We start from the raw sequence: 16,472 nt of genomic DNA on the forward strand, positions 1-16,472 counted from the left end.
TTTTAAAAATTAACGAAACAGTGCTGTTAGCGCAACAACTTAATTTAGGGTTTTTAAGGATTAAATCAAAAACTATAGGACCAATAGGAAAATAAGCCTGATTTTCGTGATTTTCATTCAATTTTGATTCGAATTCATGTATTTTAAGCAAAATTTGAAATTTGGCCAAAAATGAAAAAGTGGGAAGGGTATAGCCTTCCCACTTTTGTCAAAATCTACCAAAAACGACATCTCTTGAAATTCTCCAAAAATCACACGGAATAATCGAAATTGAACGCTGATTTCGATTTAGTAATTGGTTTTCTCGTTAAACCAGCCGTTTCAAAAATTAACGAAACAGTGCTGTTAGCGCAACCACTTAATTTAGGGTTTTTAAGGATTAAATCAAAAACTATAAGACCAATAGGAAAATAAGCCTGATTTTCGTGATTTTCATTCAATTTTGATTCGAATTCATGTATTTTAAGCAAAATTTGAAATTTGGCCAAAAATGAAAAAGTGGGAAGGGTAAAGCCTTCCATCTTTTGTCAAAATCTACCAAAAACGACATCTCTTGAAATTCTCCAAAAAACACACGGAATAATCGAAATTGAACGCTGATTTCGATTTAGTAATTGGTTTTCTCGTTAAATCAGCCGTTTCAAAAATTAACGAAACAGTGCTGTTAGCGCAACAACTTAATTTAGGGTTTTTAAGGATTAAATCAAAAACTATAAGACCAATAGGAAAATAAGCCTGATTTTCGTGATTTTCATTCAATTTTGATTCGAATTCATGTATTTTAAGCAAAATTTGAAATTTGGCCAAAAATGAAAAAGTGGGAAGGGTATAGCCTTCCCACTTTTGTCAAAATCTACCAAAAACGACATCTCTTGAAATTCTCCAAAAATCACACGGAATAATCAAAATTGAACGCTGATTTCGATTTAGTTTTTGGTTTTCTCGTTAAACCAGCCGTTTCAAAAATTAACGAAACAGTGCTGTTAGCGCAACAACTTAATTTAGGGTTTTTAAGGATTAAATCAAAAACTATAAGACCAATAGGAAAATAAACCTGATTTTCGTGATTTTCATTCAATTTTGATTCGAATTCATGTATTTTAAGCAAAATTTGAAATTTGGCCAAAAATGAAAAAGTGGGAAGGGTATAGCCTTCCCACTTTTGTCAAAATCTACCAAAAACAAAATCTCTTGAAATTCTCCAAAAATCACACGGAATAATCGAAATTGAACGCTGATTTCGATTTAGTAATTGGTTTTCTCGTTAAACCAGCCGTTTCAAAAATTAACGAAACAGTGCTGTTAGCGCAACAACTTAATTTAGGGTTTTTAAGGATTAAATCAAAAACTATAAGACCAATAGGAAAATAAACCTGATTTTCGTGATTTTCATTCAATTTTGATTCGAAGTTATGTATTTTAAGCAAAATTTGAAATTTGGCCAAAAATGAAAAAGTGGGAAGGGTATAGCCTTCCCACTTTTGTCAAAATCTACCAAAAACGACATCTCTTGAAATTCTCCAAAAATCAGACGGTATAATCGAAATTGAACGCTGATTTTGATTTAGTCATTGGTTTTCTCTTTAGACTAGCCGTTAAAAAAATTAACGAAAACAGTTCTGTTAGCGCACCAACTTCATTTATGGTTTTTAAAATTTAAATGAAAAATTATAAGACTAATAGAAAAATAAACCGGATTTCCGTCATTTTCATTCAATTCTGAATCTAAATCATGTATTTTAAGCCAAATTTGAAATTTGGCCAAAAATGAAAAAGTGGGAAGGGTGCCTTCCCACTTTTGTCAAAATCTACCAAAAACGACATCTCTTGAAATTCTCCAAAAATCACACGGAATAATCGAAATTGAACGCTGATTTCGATTTAGTAATTGGTTTTCTCGTTAAACCAGCCGTTTCAAAAATTAACGAAACAGTGCTGTTAGCGCAACAACTTAATTTAGGGTTTTAAAGGATTAAATCAAAAACTATAAGACCAATAGGAAAATAAGCCTGATTTTCGTGATTTTCATTCAATTTTGATTCGAATTCATGTATTTTGAGCAAAATTTGAAATTTGGCCAAAAATGAAAAAAGTGGGAAGGGTATAGCCTTCCCAATTTTGTCAAAATCTACCAAAAACGACATCTCTTGAAATTCTCCAAAAATCACACGGAATAATCGAAATTGAACGCTGATTTCGATTTAGTTATTGGTTTTCTCGTTAAACCAGCCGTTTCAAAAATTAACGAAACAGTGCTGTTAGCGCAACAACTTAATTTAGGGTTTTTAAGGATTAAATCAAAAACTATAAGACCAATAGGAAAATAAGCCTGATTTTCGTGATTTTCATTCAATTTTGATTCGAATTCATGTATTTTAAGCAAAATCTGAAATTTGGCCAAAAATGAAAAAGTGGGAAGGGTATAGCCTTCCCACTTTTGTCAAAATCTACCAAAAACGACCTCTCTTGAAATTCTCCAAAAATCACACGGAATAATCGAAATTGAACGCTGATTTCGATTTAGTAATTGGTTTTCTCGTTAAACCAGCCGTTTCAAAAATTAACGAAACAGTGCTGTTAGCGCAACAACTTAATTTAGGGTTTTTAAGGATTAAATCAAAAACTATAAGACCAATAGGAAAATAAACCTGATTTTCGTGATTTTCATTCAATTTTGATTCGAATTCATGTATTTTAGGCAAAATTTGAAATTTGGCCAAAAATGAAAAAGTGGGAAGGGTATAGCCTTCCCACTTTTGTCAAAATCTACCAAAAACGACATCTCTTGAAATTCTCCAAAAATCACACGGAATAATCGAAATTGAACGCTGATTTCGATTTAGTTATTGGTTTTCTCGTTAAACCAGCCGTTTCAAAAATTAACGAAACAGTACTGTTAGCGCAACAACTTAATTTAGGGTTTTTAAGGATTAAATCAAAAACTATAATACCAATAGGAAAATAAACCTGATTTTCGTGATTTTCATTCAATTTTGATTCGAATTCATGAATTTTAAGCAAAATTTGAAATTTGGCCAAAAATGAAAAAGTGGGAAGGGTATACCCTTCCCACTTTTGTCAAAATCTACCAAAAACGACATCTCTTGAAATTCTCCAAAAATCACACGGAATAATCGAAATTGAACGCTGATTTCGATTTAGTCATTGGTTTTCTCTTTAGACTAGCCGTTTAAAAAATTAACGAAAACAGTTCTGTTAGCGCACCAACTTCATTTATGGTTTTTAACATGTAAATGAAAAACTATAAGACCAATAGAAAAATAAACCTGATTTCCGTGATTTTCATTCAATTCTGAATCTAAATCATGTATTTTAAGCCAAATTTGAAATTTGGCCAAAAATGAAAAAGTGGGAAGGGTATAGCCTTCCCACTTTTGTCAAAATTGGCCAAAAATGACATCTCTTGAAATTCTCCAAAAATCAGACGGTATAATCGAAATTGAACGCTGATATCGATTTAGTGATTGGTTTTCTCTTTAGACTAGCCGTTAAAAAAATTAACGAAAACAGTTCTGTTAGCGCACCAACTTCATTCATGGTTTTTTAAATGTAAATGAAAAACTATAAGACCAATAGAAAAATAAACCGGATTTCCGTGATTTTCATTCAATTCTGAATCTAAATCATGTATTTTACCACTCACTAATACTCATACTCTTCTTTCTTCTTACCAGGCTTCAGCATCACTCAGAGGATGACCAACATCAATGTTTCTTTTTACTTTCTTTGCAAGACACTTGTTGGTTTCAGACATCAATGCCTCTAATATTCCTGTCCACACAAAGCAGGAAAAGCTTCTTGGCTCAAGGGTCATCTCAAGCAAGTCCAAAGTCATAAACTTCCGAGAGAAGAATTTTTTTTACCGTCTAATACTATAAATAATAAAAATTTAGCTAATATTGTCACACGAGTTGTATTTGGACAAGAACAAACGAATACAACAAGTGATGACATCAATTCTAAACAATGGTTTAACTCAAACAAAAGGGATAACCATTACCAAAAGTTGGAAAAGCGTCTGAAGACCTCTTGGGAAACCAGGGAACTCCTCTTACGGAGCCCAGCTCCGGGAGCTCACCCGATGGAGACTCATCTAACGCAGATTCGGGGCAGCGTTTTATACCGTCGCGCGAATTACTCCCCTTCCGGACTGCATATCTGCGTATCTTTCTTAGAGCGGACTTCTCCCGATAATTTCTTCACCACGATCGCAGCGTTGTCCAAGGAGCGGATGACTCATCTCTGTGAAGAGATAACCAATCTCCCTTTTCACCCGCGACAATATCAGCATGCCATAGAGTTGTATGTTAAAGCAAACTGCAAACTAAAAATACTGTTGATAGGTTTTTTTATGCCTATTTATACAAACCAGCATTGTTTAGTTCAGGATAGAAGGGCAGAAATTCTCAATATTTTCCATTGGAATGTTTTCTCTGGGATTGATGTATTCACGATGCACACTGTGTGTAAAGCTGCTGATAGTGACCATACCTGAAGAAACACATTAATAATGAAGGTGTGTGCAAAAGCAGAATCCTTGTGGTTGGCATGAAGATATGGCAAATTTATATCTAGTCGAAGAAAAACCATGGATATAAATTTAAAAATAACAGTAATTAAAATGCAACATGTGATAAACAAAAGATACGCTCAAAAAGTCTAAACTATTTTCAGATAGAATGTGTTGTTTACCGCTGACTAATTATATTGTTGCAATTGCACTGTTGGTTTGTCTCGAGTCACATGTAACTCATTCCACGGTTGGAGATGCAAGATTAATTGTTGAAGGAAAAAGTACTGCTAAAACAAAACAAAGTCCTTGAGGCACTCAAGGACTTCACCTAGCTGCCAACAAAGTGAGACATTATGGCATGACTAATTGGATAATGCCTTAAATACCTTTATTTATCAATACGCTCACCAACGGAGCTTTGTTATTGTGCAACGCTCATCGAGGTGCAAACACGCGTACACTTCCAACGTGCGTGTCAAGATCTCGTCAAGTTGTCATTCATTAACTATACAATGCTGATCGAAATCGGCCTAACAATCGATCGATAAATTCAATATGTTGTAGACTCCTCCTCCCTTGAAGGCGTCGTCTATCGAAATCGCTACATGGCAGTACAAGTTGTTTATTTATTTGCTAAATAAACGGACAACTATTAAAAAGTGGATCAAACGGCGTTCCGTAGTTGCCCCTTTTTATGTAGACGACCATGATCGAAACAATGGAGCTCACACGGCCTGTGAAAAAACCTGTCCGTTGCCGGGCGACGCACAAAGCCTCGCCTTGAAAAATAGCTTCGCGGCCTGATTTTTCCCTATCTTCATGACCGACGCGCCATCTCTCTGAAAAAAAATCTCCAGAAATGTCGAGTCGCTCTTAGATTGCTCCGCATTCCTTTATTGTTGAGCCGATAATTGACAGGACCCCTTCGTTAATCTCCGCGTTATCTCCTCTACAACACGACGTCAAGTTTTGCGACGCAGCATCTAAAATAAGAAAACGTATAAAGGATACGTACGAGACCCTGAAATCGACTCGAGTTGGCTGACTAAACTGCTCCACACTCCTTCGTCGTTCAGCCGATAAAAACGGGGACTCGACCGGGAGCTGCTGCGTTATTTCCTCTACAAATGGAGACCAATCTCAGCGGCACAGCATCTAAAAAAAAAAAAACGAACGAAAGATTAGTGCGGACACCCCTGAAATCGCCGCGCCATCAGCGCCATCTCTGGGGTAAAGTCTCAGAAAAAGTGTCGGTCGATCCACCGGTCGTTGTAGAAAGGTAAGGGTGCCTGTATCAGGGGGTTGGGAAATGCGAGTTTTGATAGAATCCCTATCGGGAAACTATTAGAAGAATTTTTTTTATTGTGCTCACATTTAATTTTAATAATTGTAAATTACATGTAAAAGCAGTTGTCAGTGTTAGTAAGGAAAGCATATTCCCCTTGCCAATCCAAATTGTATCAATCCTTAATTAATTCTTTCGTACATATTAGAGTAGTGCTTCCAGATGGGAAATGTTCATATTTTATCAAATGAATGGTTTCCTAATTGCCTCCAGGAGTAAATTTGTAGAGTTAAATTCATTTATTACCAGTTGATCATGGTACACTGATCAGATTTATATATTTAATTTAATTTTCATAGTTTTTTTGTTTTTTTTCGCTTTTATTTTTCAAATTTTATTTATTTGTTTATTTATTTTTTATTTTTTTCATAAACAATTATTATTATTATTTTGCTTTTCTTAAGATGCTGGCATGGTTTCGTTTTTTAATGTGCATTTAGGATTACTAGTTTTGGATCCGTGGTTGTTATTCTGCCATAGGCATCTTCACGAAAAACCGCTAATCGATTGACTACTGAAAGGATGTAAGTTTTCTACCAATATCTTAAGCCGGGTTACAAGATCATCAATCATCCATGGGTTATTAGAGTTCTTCTGGATCTCAGAGTAGAACAATATTTTACGCTGAAAAACTTAACCGTTTGCAGGGCTCGACCCCGTCTACCCATGGGTTACCCGTGACCAGCTTACTACTAAAATCTACCGTAAGTTATAGCGTTAACTTGTATACTTGTCCGACTTTTTTCATGTAATTTGAGTAATTTACCATTTCGTAGTCATACGGGTCGTTTCCTGTAACCCGGCAAACGGTTTACTAACAGAAATTTTCATTCGGCAATACCCGGAAAAAGTAATCATCGCTAACACAGTAAAGTAAAGTAGAATGGCCATAGTGTGATGTAAGTTAGGGAAAACCGTTAAGATTTGTTTAAGTGGCTGACTTGGCCAATCCTGCATTTTTGAAACATTCTTGCCTTGTTCTTCGTTTTTTCTGTACTAAAGATTATGTTTTGAAAGGTGTGTTCTATTACCATCACAACATACGCATGATGAATCCCAGGGATTTTGGACCGACCAAGGAAATTGTCTCGAGCAATGCAAAATTTTGACATGCAAAATAGGTGAGCGAAAGGTAACAACGGATTTTGGCTTAGAAAGTATGTAAGACGTTACATTGTATCTTTCAATGTAACGTCATATCACTTGAACAGTAGAATTGAATTTACTCGAAGGAAAGAGTAAGGTAAAAGATAAATCTTTCTAACATTACCAACTTAAATTTCCAGCAAATCTCGCTACCTTTTTATGTGCCATGTCATTGTCACCTGTTTTTTGGGAGGGGGGGGGTGTTCTTCTCTTCCCGGAATAAGATTAGAGTTTGGGAAACGAAAATATGAGAGCCCATGGCTGATTGGCTGTTGGACACTTGATTCGTGTACTACCTCCGCATTTCATTACATCCTATTGCAACGATCTCTTCTAAAGAATATCCTTAGGCATTTAAAAAATGTACATGTATGTGACGTATAGACGTAGTTAATTCAGTATCGCTCAAACTGTCATGATGGATATTTGAATAGATTTGCTTCCTTTAGTTACATTGGTAATATTTCAAGGATTCATAGTTTACAGTGCGTTTTAATAGGGTAGGATAAATTTGTCACGTTGCATCTACCAGATGCCAGCTTGTTTAGTTTGGGGCAGGCTGTCCTTCACTTGCATTGTGGATTGTTCGTATCATTTTGTATTAGCGTTGGCAGAAGTCTAATTACTTCTTCGTTTACCTTTTTCAAGCGACCTGGCTGTGTTTCTGCTCTGAGTTCAAGAATGGCGAGGCCATTTACTAACCACAATCTGATCTGGAATTGGTATAATGTATTTCTGGTATGATATTGCAAGTTTTTTTCTTACAAAATGATCAGAATAAGAAACATTGGTTAAAATGCTTGGAATGTGGGAATGTAATGTTTGCGTTTAGAAATTTGATTGCATTAGCTCTCTCTGTAGACAAGGATCTCAGAAGTTCTTCAGACATTAGGTCAGCTCTAAAAGTTTTTAGAAAGTATGACTGGTTGGAGATACAGAGTTTTAGAATAATGTCAATGACAACTATGCAACTTTCGTCAGTAGGGTAACTATCACTTGATTAGACCAATAAATCATACTTGTTGGTTATCAACTAACACACTTTGAGTAAACTGTAGCAAAAGGAATCTGTGTATTACTCTCAAGAGTACCATACGCCACACCGTCTTGTCTACGTACAAGAAAATTCTGGATTACCCCTTCTCTCCCTGTGCAGCGTTGCCGCTCTTCCCAGTTTGTTGCCTTGTTATATTCAACCATATTCAACACCTCCCCTCAAACTGAGGAAACACAGGACATGAAGACAATACAATGACATCAATACAAAGTATGCTGGAAAAGATACCGATCCTTGTGTCGGAAATCCTTATGTTCGACAATCCTGGCGACCATAAGCTTACATCATACATGATCAAAGAAGACAACAACACACAAAAAAAACTTAACACGAAATCCAAAGGCTCGCCCTGTGTCCGCCTTTACAGAGCGCCTACATCACTAACACCAATCTTGTCACGAAGGTATTTGAAACGTGGAGCAGGCAGGGGCTTCGTGAAGGTGTCTGCTAGTTGTTCCTGGGTGCTCACATAGCTGGTGTTTATTACTCCGTTAGTTTGGGCTTCTCTGATGTACCAATATCGGATGGCGATATGCTTCATTTTCCGATGCATTTCCTGGTTGTATGCTACTTTAATTGCCCCTTGATTATCACAGAATAATGTGATGGGACCAGGTTTTCCTTGCCCGATCTCCTCCAGCAGTGACTTGATCCAAGTTCCCTCTTTGGCCGCTTCACTTCCGGCCACAAATTCCGCCTCGGTTGTAGAGGTGGCTGTGCATTCCTGCTTGCGGCTGAACCATGAGATAGGCCCACCATTTAGGAGAAAGATGCATCCTGATGTTGACTTTCTGTCGTCATGATCTCCGCCATAGTCAGCATCAGTGAATCCCAGCGCTCCTTGTTCTTTTGTTGAGGAGAAGATTATCCCATAATCCTTGGTTCCGGCAAGATAACGAATAATGCGTTTGACAGCAATCCAGTGTTGAGGCCCTGGGTTCTGATTGAACCGTGCTACTTTGCTCACAGCATAAGCAATATCAGGCCGTGTCGTGGTTGAGAGATACAGAAGAGCTCCAACTGCGCTCTGATACGGAACTTCCTTCATTTTTTCTTCTTCCTCTTTGTTTTTAGGGGACATAGCAGAACTGAGATGTAGACCCGGCTCAGCAGGAATCACATTTGGGTGACAGCTTTCCATTTTAAATCTTGCCACAAGATCGTCCACAAAATCGGGTTGGGAGAGACTCAGCGTGCGTGTGCTTCTGTCTCGTTTGATTGTGAGACCCAGGAATCGGCCTACAGGAAGAGTCCTCAGCTCGAACTTTTTCTTGAGATATGTCACAAAGTCGTCCAGTGCCTTGTTATTGGTTCCACATACAATAGCGTCATCAACGAAGAACAGGGCCGCCATCCATTCCTCCCCTTGAAGACGGAAGTAAAGACACTGATCATGCTGAGAGCGAGTGAGGCCATATGTAACTATAGCGTCATTTAGCTCCATATTCCATACTCGGGGGCCTGTTTCAGTCCGTAGATACTCTTTATCAACCGGCAGACATCAGCCTCACGGCCGTAGGCCACATAGCCTTCCGGCTGGCACATGTAGACTTCCTCCTCAAGACGTCCATAGAGGAACGCCGTCTTCACATCTAGTTGGATGACGCTAAGATCACACACGGCAACTAGAGCTAGGATAATCCGAAGAGTGGATAGTCTGACAACCGGAGCTAATGAATAAGAAACGAATATGAAACAAATTACAAATTAAAATTAATTAGCGAATAACAAACCGAATGTTTCATTATAGTCCAGTCCAGCCCGCTGAGAGCAGCCAAGGGCCACGAGCCGGGCCTTGTAGCGCTCAGCAACTCCATCATAGCCGGGCTTGAGCTCAAAAATCCACTTGCTTTTGATAGGCTTGCGTCCTGGTGGCAGTGGGACGAGTTCCCACGTCTCATTCTTATGAAGTGAGTTAAGTTCGTCTTCGACGGCAGTCTTCCAGAGAGGTCCTTGCGGTGATGAGAGGGCAGCACTCAAAGTGATGTTTAGTTTGCCATAAATTTTCTTTTCTGGCTGATCAGTCGATGTTCGATGTCCAGGTGCTGTAGCATGATATCCACGGTAGAGAAGATATTTTTCTGATGGCCTTGCAGTTCTCAGGGACCGGCGGAGGTGGCCTACTGGATCAGCAACTGGCTCAAAACCATGGAAAAATTCATCCTCCGTTTCTCCATTCGTTTCGTTTAAATCAGCCTCCCCTAGTCCATCTATGACGGGATCATTTGGTTGGGAAGCTCCATCATCGGCCCCCATGTTCACATCAGATTGATCCGTAGGAATCTGTTCGTCCAGCAGAGACTCAGGCATCTGTTCATCAGGTGACAATGGAAGAAGTGAGTAGTATTCCCGCTCTTGTAGCTCAGAAGAGTTTTCATGGTTGAGGTTTTCTTCAAATACAACATCTCTGCTGGTGATGATTTTTCTGGTCACCGGATCCCATATCTTGTACACTTTGGATGAATCGCCATATCCCACCATGATTCCTTCCGTAGCCTTCGGGTCAAGTTTCCTTCGTTTTTCATCCGGTATATGCGTAAAAGCTGGTGAACCAAATGTCCTCAAGTGTGACACGTCCGGTTCCTTCCCATGCCAGAGTTCAAAAGGTGTTATTTTCCCAGTACTAGAAATCACCCTGTTCTGAACATAAGCTGCACATAGGACTGCCAATCCCCAGAGTTCCAGGGGAACTTTCTTCCCGTACATCTGGCTCCGTGCTGACTCGATCACCGTCCTATTTGTTCTTTCGGCAACTCCGTTCAGTTGAGGGGTATAAGGCGGAGTGACTTGATGAGTGATTCCAGCTTTGGCCAGCCAATTCTCAAAATCCTTGCTGCAATATTCACCTCCTCCATCAGAGCGAAGGATCTTTGTTTCTCGTCCAGTCTCAGCCTTCATCTTTGCATTGAACTTCATGAATGCTTCAGGGACCTCAGATTTTCGTTTCAGCAGTTGGATATCACAAAAGCTCGAGAAATCATCCTTAAATGTCACAAAAAACCTTAAAAGCAAAACAGAAAAAAAATGAACAAAATTTGTTGTGATAAAATTACACAATGATTCAAAAAACCTTGCTCCGCTTGGTGTGCATATTTGGATGGGGCCACACACATCAGAGTGGACTATATCTCCAACGTGTGTTCCTCTAGTGCGGGTAGACAAGAAAGATGTACGTGACATTTTCCCCAGGAGACATCCTCGGCAGTGGGTAGAGAGATGAAGCTTGTCATTGAAAAGGGCGAGTCCAGCGACACTCCCCAATGTTGCCATCCTTAGGACAGTCTTGTGGTTGAGGTGGCCAAAACGTTGATGCCATAAGGAGAGAGAGGCAACTTGAGCAGCAGAGAGTGCCCTTTCAACAGTATGGTGATTCTCCTTTGCTTGGATGTTGAGTTGATATAAAGTTTTCTTTCCTTCTCGCTTCCCTTCCATGATGACGACATCGTCTTGAGAGAAAGAAACAGTGTCGTCGTCAAAGACTACTTTGAGGCCTGCATCAGTCGCCGTACCAATCGAGTAAAGATTGATACCTAATCCAGGGACGTAGAGGACTCCTCTCATCTTTCCGTGCAGATGTTCACCATTCACTGTAGCAGTAAGAATAACATCTCCTTGCCCTGCTACAGTGAGACTTGATTCTCCTATACCAGAGACAGACCATTTCTCTGGTCCAGTGGGTACAAAGTTGGTCAGAAGTGCCCTATTGTCCGTCATGTGCTGAGTAGCACCTGAGTCAGCGTACCATGTTGACGGCTTTTTGACTTCGCGATCCGTCGAGGATGTATAGCTGTACCCCTTTCGTTCTTTTTGGTAGTCCTTTTCATCTCTGCTGTCGTCACGGCGATGTCTGTCTTTGTCTCTCTGGTCTCTGCTATGATCACTATCTCTTCTGTCATTCCGATCAAAACGTTTTCTTTTTCGGTCTGCTTCGTCTTCCTCTTTTTCACGCCGGCGTTTGTATTTACGACATTGAGCTCTGACATGCGTCGTCGATTTGCACTCCCAGCATTCCTTCGTTGCGCCAGACTGTTGATGAGAAGGATGGCCTCGTTTTCCACGATCGAACTGGGCAGGTAGAGCACGTTCTCTTGATTCTTCATCATGTGGTTCAGCGCCGTTTTTATTCTTACTGAGAAATGCTGCATCAGGAGTTGATCGTTTTTCTTCATCATTTCTCATGCTCTTGTCGAGTGTAATGAGACGGGTCGTGAGCCTTTTTAGAGTCTTCTCAGCGACGGGTGTACTTTCCCAAGCAAAGCCAAAGACACGGAATTCTGCAGGTAGTGACATGAGGACTTTTGCCATTATTTGTTCGTCATCAATGGCTATGTTGAGGCTCTTCAGACGAAATGCAATTTGCTCTAGTTCTGTCAAAAAACTTGAGACACTCTGGCCTTGCCTAAAGGTGCACCCATAAAACTTGGTCCACAATAATGGTATGCTATCAGCGGCAGCTTCTTCATACTCAGATTCTAGTTTGATCCACATCTCTCTGGCTGAGTTGCAGGTCATCAGGATTCGTGATTGTTCTTCTTTAATGGCTCCGAATATGTTCTGCATTGCCCTGGTGTTTTTCTTCTCCCAATTGGTGATATCAGCTGCATTCACAATGGCTTGGGCATCATTGCGTCTCTGAAGTGAGGAAAGAAAAAAAAAAGAAGGCTGGTTAGCTTTTTTTTTTTTTTTTTTTTTTTTTTTTTTTGATGTCCATGCTCGGCCTCACATTGTCATAATGCGGAATCCCTCTCACATTGTCACAATGTGGAAAAGCACCAGCTTTCTACTCGGTTCTTCACATTCTCTCAATGCCGAATCCCTCTCACATTGTCATAATGTGGAATCCCTCTCATATCATCACGATATGGAAAAACACTAAACTGTCTTGTAGATGTTCACTCAGACCATAGCAAAGGAAAGAAAAAAAATACTGACAACATAGCCTCATGGCCTTGCTGGCCACCAATTTCCATCAACACATAACTAGCAAGAAACACAACAAAGAATAATAACTGTTTCTTACCACATCAGGTTTTTGTTCAGTCCCGTCAACAATTCCCCAGAGCTCATCACTTTGTAGTGCCAATTTCATCCCGAACTTCCATGATTCGTAGTTTCTGCCATCAAGGCTCCATCCAACATGGCGGCGTCCATCCTTTTCCATCGCCGAAGATCAGTTCAATTCACTTTTCCGAACTATAAAAAAAAACACGAACGAAAGAAAAAAAATATAGCTACGCGTATAGCTGGGCCCATAACCTGTTGGTTATCAACTAACACACTTTGAGTAAACTGTAGCAAAAGGAATCTGTGTATTACTCTCAAGAGTACCATACGCCACACCGTCTTGTCTACGTACAAGAAAATTCTGGATTACCCCTTCTCTCCCTGTGCAGCGTTGCCGCTCTTCCCAGTTTGTTGCCTTGTTATATTCAACCATATTCAACAATACTTTCATATAATCATAGTTTTCTCTTTTGGCTTTTGGATTCCTTAATGGCCTAGCCTTTAAGTGATGTTTCATTTGTGCAATTTCTGTGAGTGCACAAGCAAACAAGCCTTAGTGACCTTACCAGCTTGAATATTCTACCTGTGTTACTACACTAGTTATTGGTCCATTTCTTGTTAAACCTCATTTACTGGAACTGACAGGATTAGCTGATATGTGATCTCATGGTATTATTCATCATTTGTTTGATAACTAGATCAGTTAATTAATTGTAGTAGAGTACAGTTTTAATTGGATTCCTTGTTAATAGAGTTCACATTGTTTAAACCGTTTCGGCGCTTGGTGCTGCGTTCCACTTGCAGAAATTATCCTGTTGCGTTTAGCAACAGTCGACTGAAGGGACTAATGATGAAAACATTAGAAACAGTGAATTTGATTGCAGTCTGGCGTTTGCTGCTGATCCTTCACGAGATCCCAGCCAATTGTAGAGGACTAACATCAATTAAGTATAATGCAAAGGGTACAGCTGAACTGGAAGAGATAACCAACCATTTTTCGCCTTCTAGCCAACCGTTACCTCATCCTGAAGTTGATCTCTTCTGGAAAAAATTCATCGGTCGCCTCGTCACCGTCGTTACTCTGCCCACACTCGTATTGGCTGCCATCATGACATCACACTCGTTTCGACTTTTTTTTTTTGGCCACGATTTTTCTGTCTCTTAACTTCCTTTCGTCATTTATTCGATGAATGAAAAATTGATATCAACAATAATTTCGATGAATCAGCAACGGCTATAGCAGTATGCGGCTCAACGCCAAAAACAGCCTATTGCGATCCAGCGCTCGCACCTTGAAACGGCAGCCAATGGTCAACTCTACTAGCAAACCAGAGGTGATTGATCATATTTCTCATCCAGACATGAATGGTTTAATATATGGTAAACTAATGTGCCGATTTATCGCTTTGATTTCGTTAGAATGGATCGTACAAATCGTACAGACGTGATTCTGGCAATGGCAGCTCGGAACAATGATTCTTCTCCCCGTTAGCAACAAGTTTGCGAACAGTAGACATAAGTTCAGCAACAAGTCCAGCTGCAGCAGCAATAATAGGCGTTGATCGAGCAAAAACAGCCAACTAATGGGAGTATATATTGGTCTCGTGGAAACAACTACGCACATCCAGATTGCTATCCCATCGAACTTTCTCGCGCCGTTTGGCCCATGATCACCAACAACATTTAAGGGGCTCCAACAAGGACAGACACTCCGCTTCGCCGTGGTACCACAGCTTCATGAAGATTGACCTGAGACAAGCTGGAGGTGCCAGCTAAACAAGAACCAATGAAACGGAAGAACATAAAAGCGGAACACTTTCTTATCGTGCTAACGAAGAGATTGAACGTAGGGCAGGATGTAGCGGGGGCGATCCGTGTCCGTGCAATAATAACCACCAAAATCAATTGCAACGAGAGCCGACGGTCTTGCACTACTAGCAGGCGTCGGATCTATGTATCTTGTGGCCATCGAGCTGTGCTGGAACAGCAACGGAGTGCTGCTGCCAAACAGAAGCTCACCGCCTCATCTACCGAATGCTGAACGTGTTTGAAAAAAGGCAAAAGGTGAAAATACAATCATGTTTAGAAGAAGAGGACGTTTGCCATGTCCAGAAAAGAATCACATGGAAAAGAAAATTCCTTGTTATTTAATATGAACTTTTCGCATGTGGGTAATCAGAGACGGAAAGGAGAATTTATGTTTCTTTTCTTTCTTTTTTTTTTCATTTTCACTTCGAAAATAGAAAAGAAAAAAAGAAAGAGAAACATATTTATATTTAAGAAAGCGTGTCATTGCTGTTGAAACTCCCACTTCCCCTGAATATCCTTAGTATATCAACTTGTTTTGTTTTTTTTCAAATTATTTATATATTTAATTATATGTATATATTGTATGTACCACAAAAAAAGCTCAGAATATCAGCCTTACTATCACTAAATCCTCCCTCCAATTGACATGATTATTTCACTTTATAGTTATGTATATCCAGTCTGCTTCAACTATGTCGAAGAAAATTTTGTCAACGAACTAAAGACATTCCTGCAAAATTGAACTGTTGTGTGTAATGTCGATTGCGACGTGTTTGTGTCTATGTTTCGGTGGATGCTGTTTGGTTTTGATAAAACTGTCGTGTATTCTGTTTGTATTCTTTTTAGTACAAAATTCAAAAATTTCTGCAATTTGTTTCTGTTTTGTTTGACAAATACACAACTTAATCTGTAGCCTACTGCATTTTCAGGGAGCTGTGGTGGTTACAATATTTTCTTTTGACGTTAAATGCGCCACTACCACCACAAGCAATTGCCAGGTGGATGTTGCAAGCCATCCAATGGACAGGCAACAATATTTTTGTAAGTCCAGAATTTATTCCTAGAATGGCTATAAATAATAGCATGATAAAAATATCGGAAATAGCTCAATGGTAGAGCATCTGCTTCGGAAGTTGAAGCATAAGGGTTCGGTTCCCACTTGAGACTCTGCAGCATATATTAGTTGAAAATATAGGGATTTTTTTGTTTATCGAACACGATTAATGTCGAAATGGAAAATGAACAAAAATTTTATAATATTATTTCTCATCGAGAATGTTATGTCCGCAACTCTCAAGCAACATTACTCAATCTGGGAATCAAACCATAGACCTTTGAATCCTCAGCTAAGTACGATATGGTTGTGCCATACCTATACTTACGCTATGAATTTCAAATTTTAATGGCTATGTATAATTTGTGATGCACTCCACACTAAGTTATCATGGAATGCCTATTGCAGACAAATTAAATCGTGGCTAGATTAATGGTAAAGCCAGCGGCTGACACGTTAGATATCTTGGGTTCGATCCCCAACTCAGATAATGCCCAAATAAATAAATAATTACGAAAGAAAA

The 16,472-nt window shown here is 39.3% G+C and overlaps 1 long non-coding RNA gene across 4 annotated transcripts; it reads right to left on the reverse strand.

The window, feature by feature from the left end:
* Positions 1 to 4,225: 4,225 nt before the first annotated feature.
* LOC123473969 lies at positions 4,226 to 5,185 on the reverse strand. 4 transcript variants are annotated; one of them, XR_006648539.1, is made up of 4 exons: positions 4,921 to 5,185; positions 4,714 to 4,866; positions 4,391 to 4,592; positions 4,226 to 4,286 (listed from the first exon to the last, which is right to left on the reverse strand). It is a non-coding gene; the product is annotated as an uncharacterized LOC123473969 (long non-coding RNA). The 4 variants fall into 4 exon arrangements; XR_006648540.1 differs by lacking the exon at positions 4,226 to 4,286 and having other exon boundaries at positions 4,293 to 4,592; positions 4,943 to 5,185; XR_006648538.1 differs by lacking the exon at positions 4,226 to 4,286 and having other exon boundaries at positions 4,293 to 4,512.
* Positions 5,186 to 16,472: the final 11,287 nt, after the last annotated feature.

The sequence above is a fragment of the Daphnia magna genome, linkage group LG6 (assembly GCF_020631705.1).
Source record: "Daphnia magna isolate NIES linkage group LG6, ASM2063170v1.1, whole genome shotgun sequence".
NCBI classification, from domain to species: domain Eukaryota; kingdom Metazoa; phylum Arthropoda; class Branchiopoda; order Diplostraca; family Daphniidae; genus Daphnia; species Daphnia magna.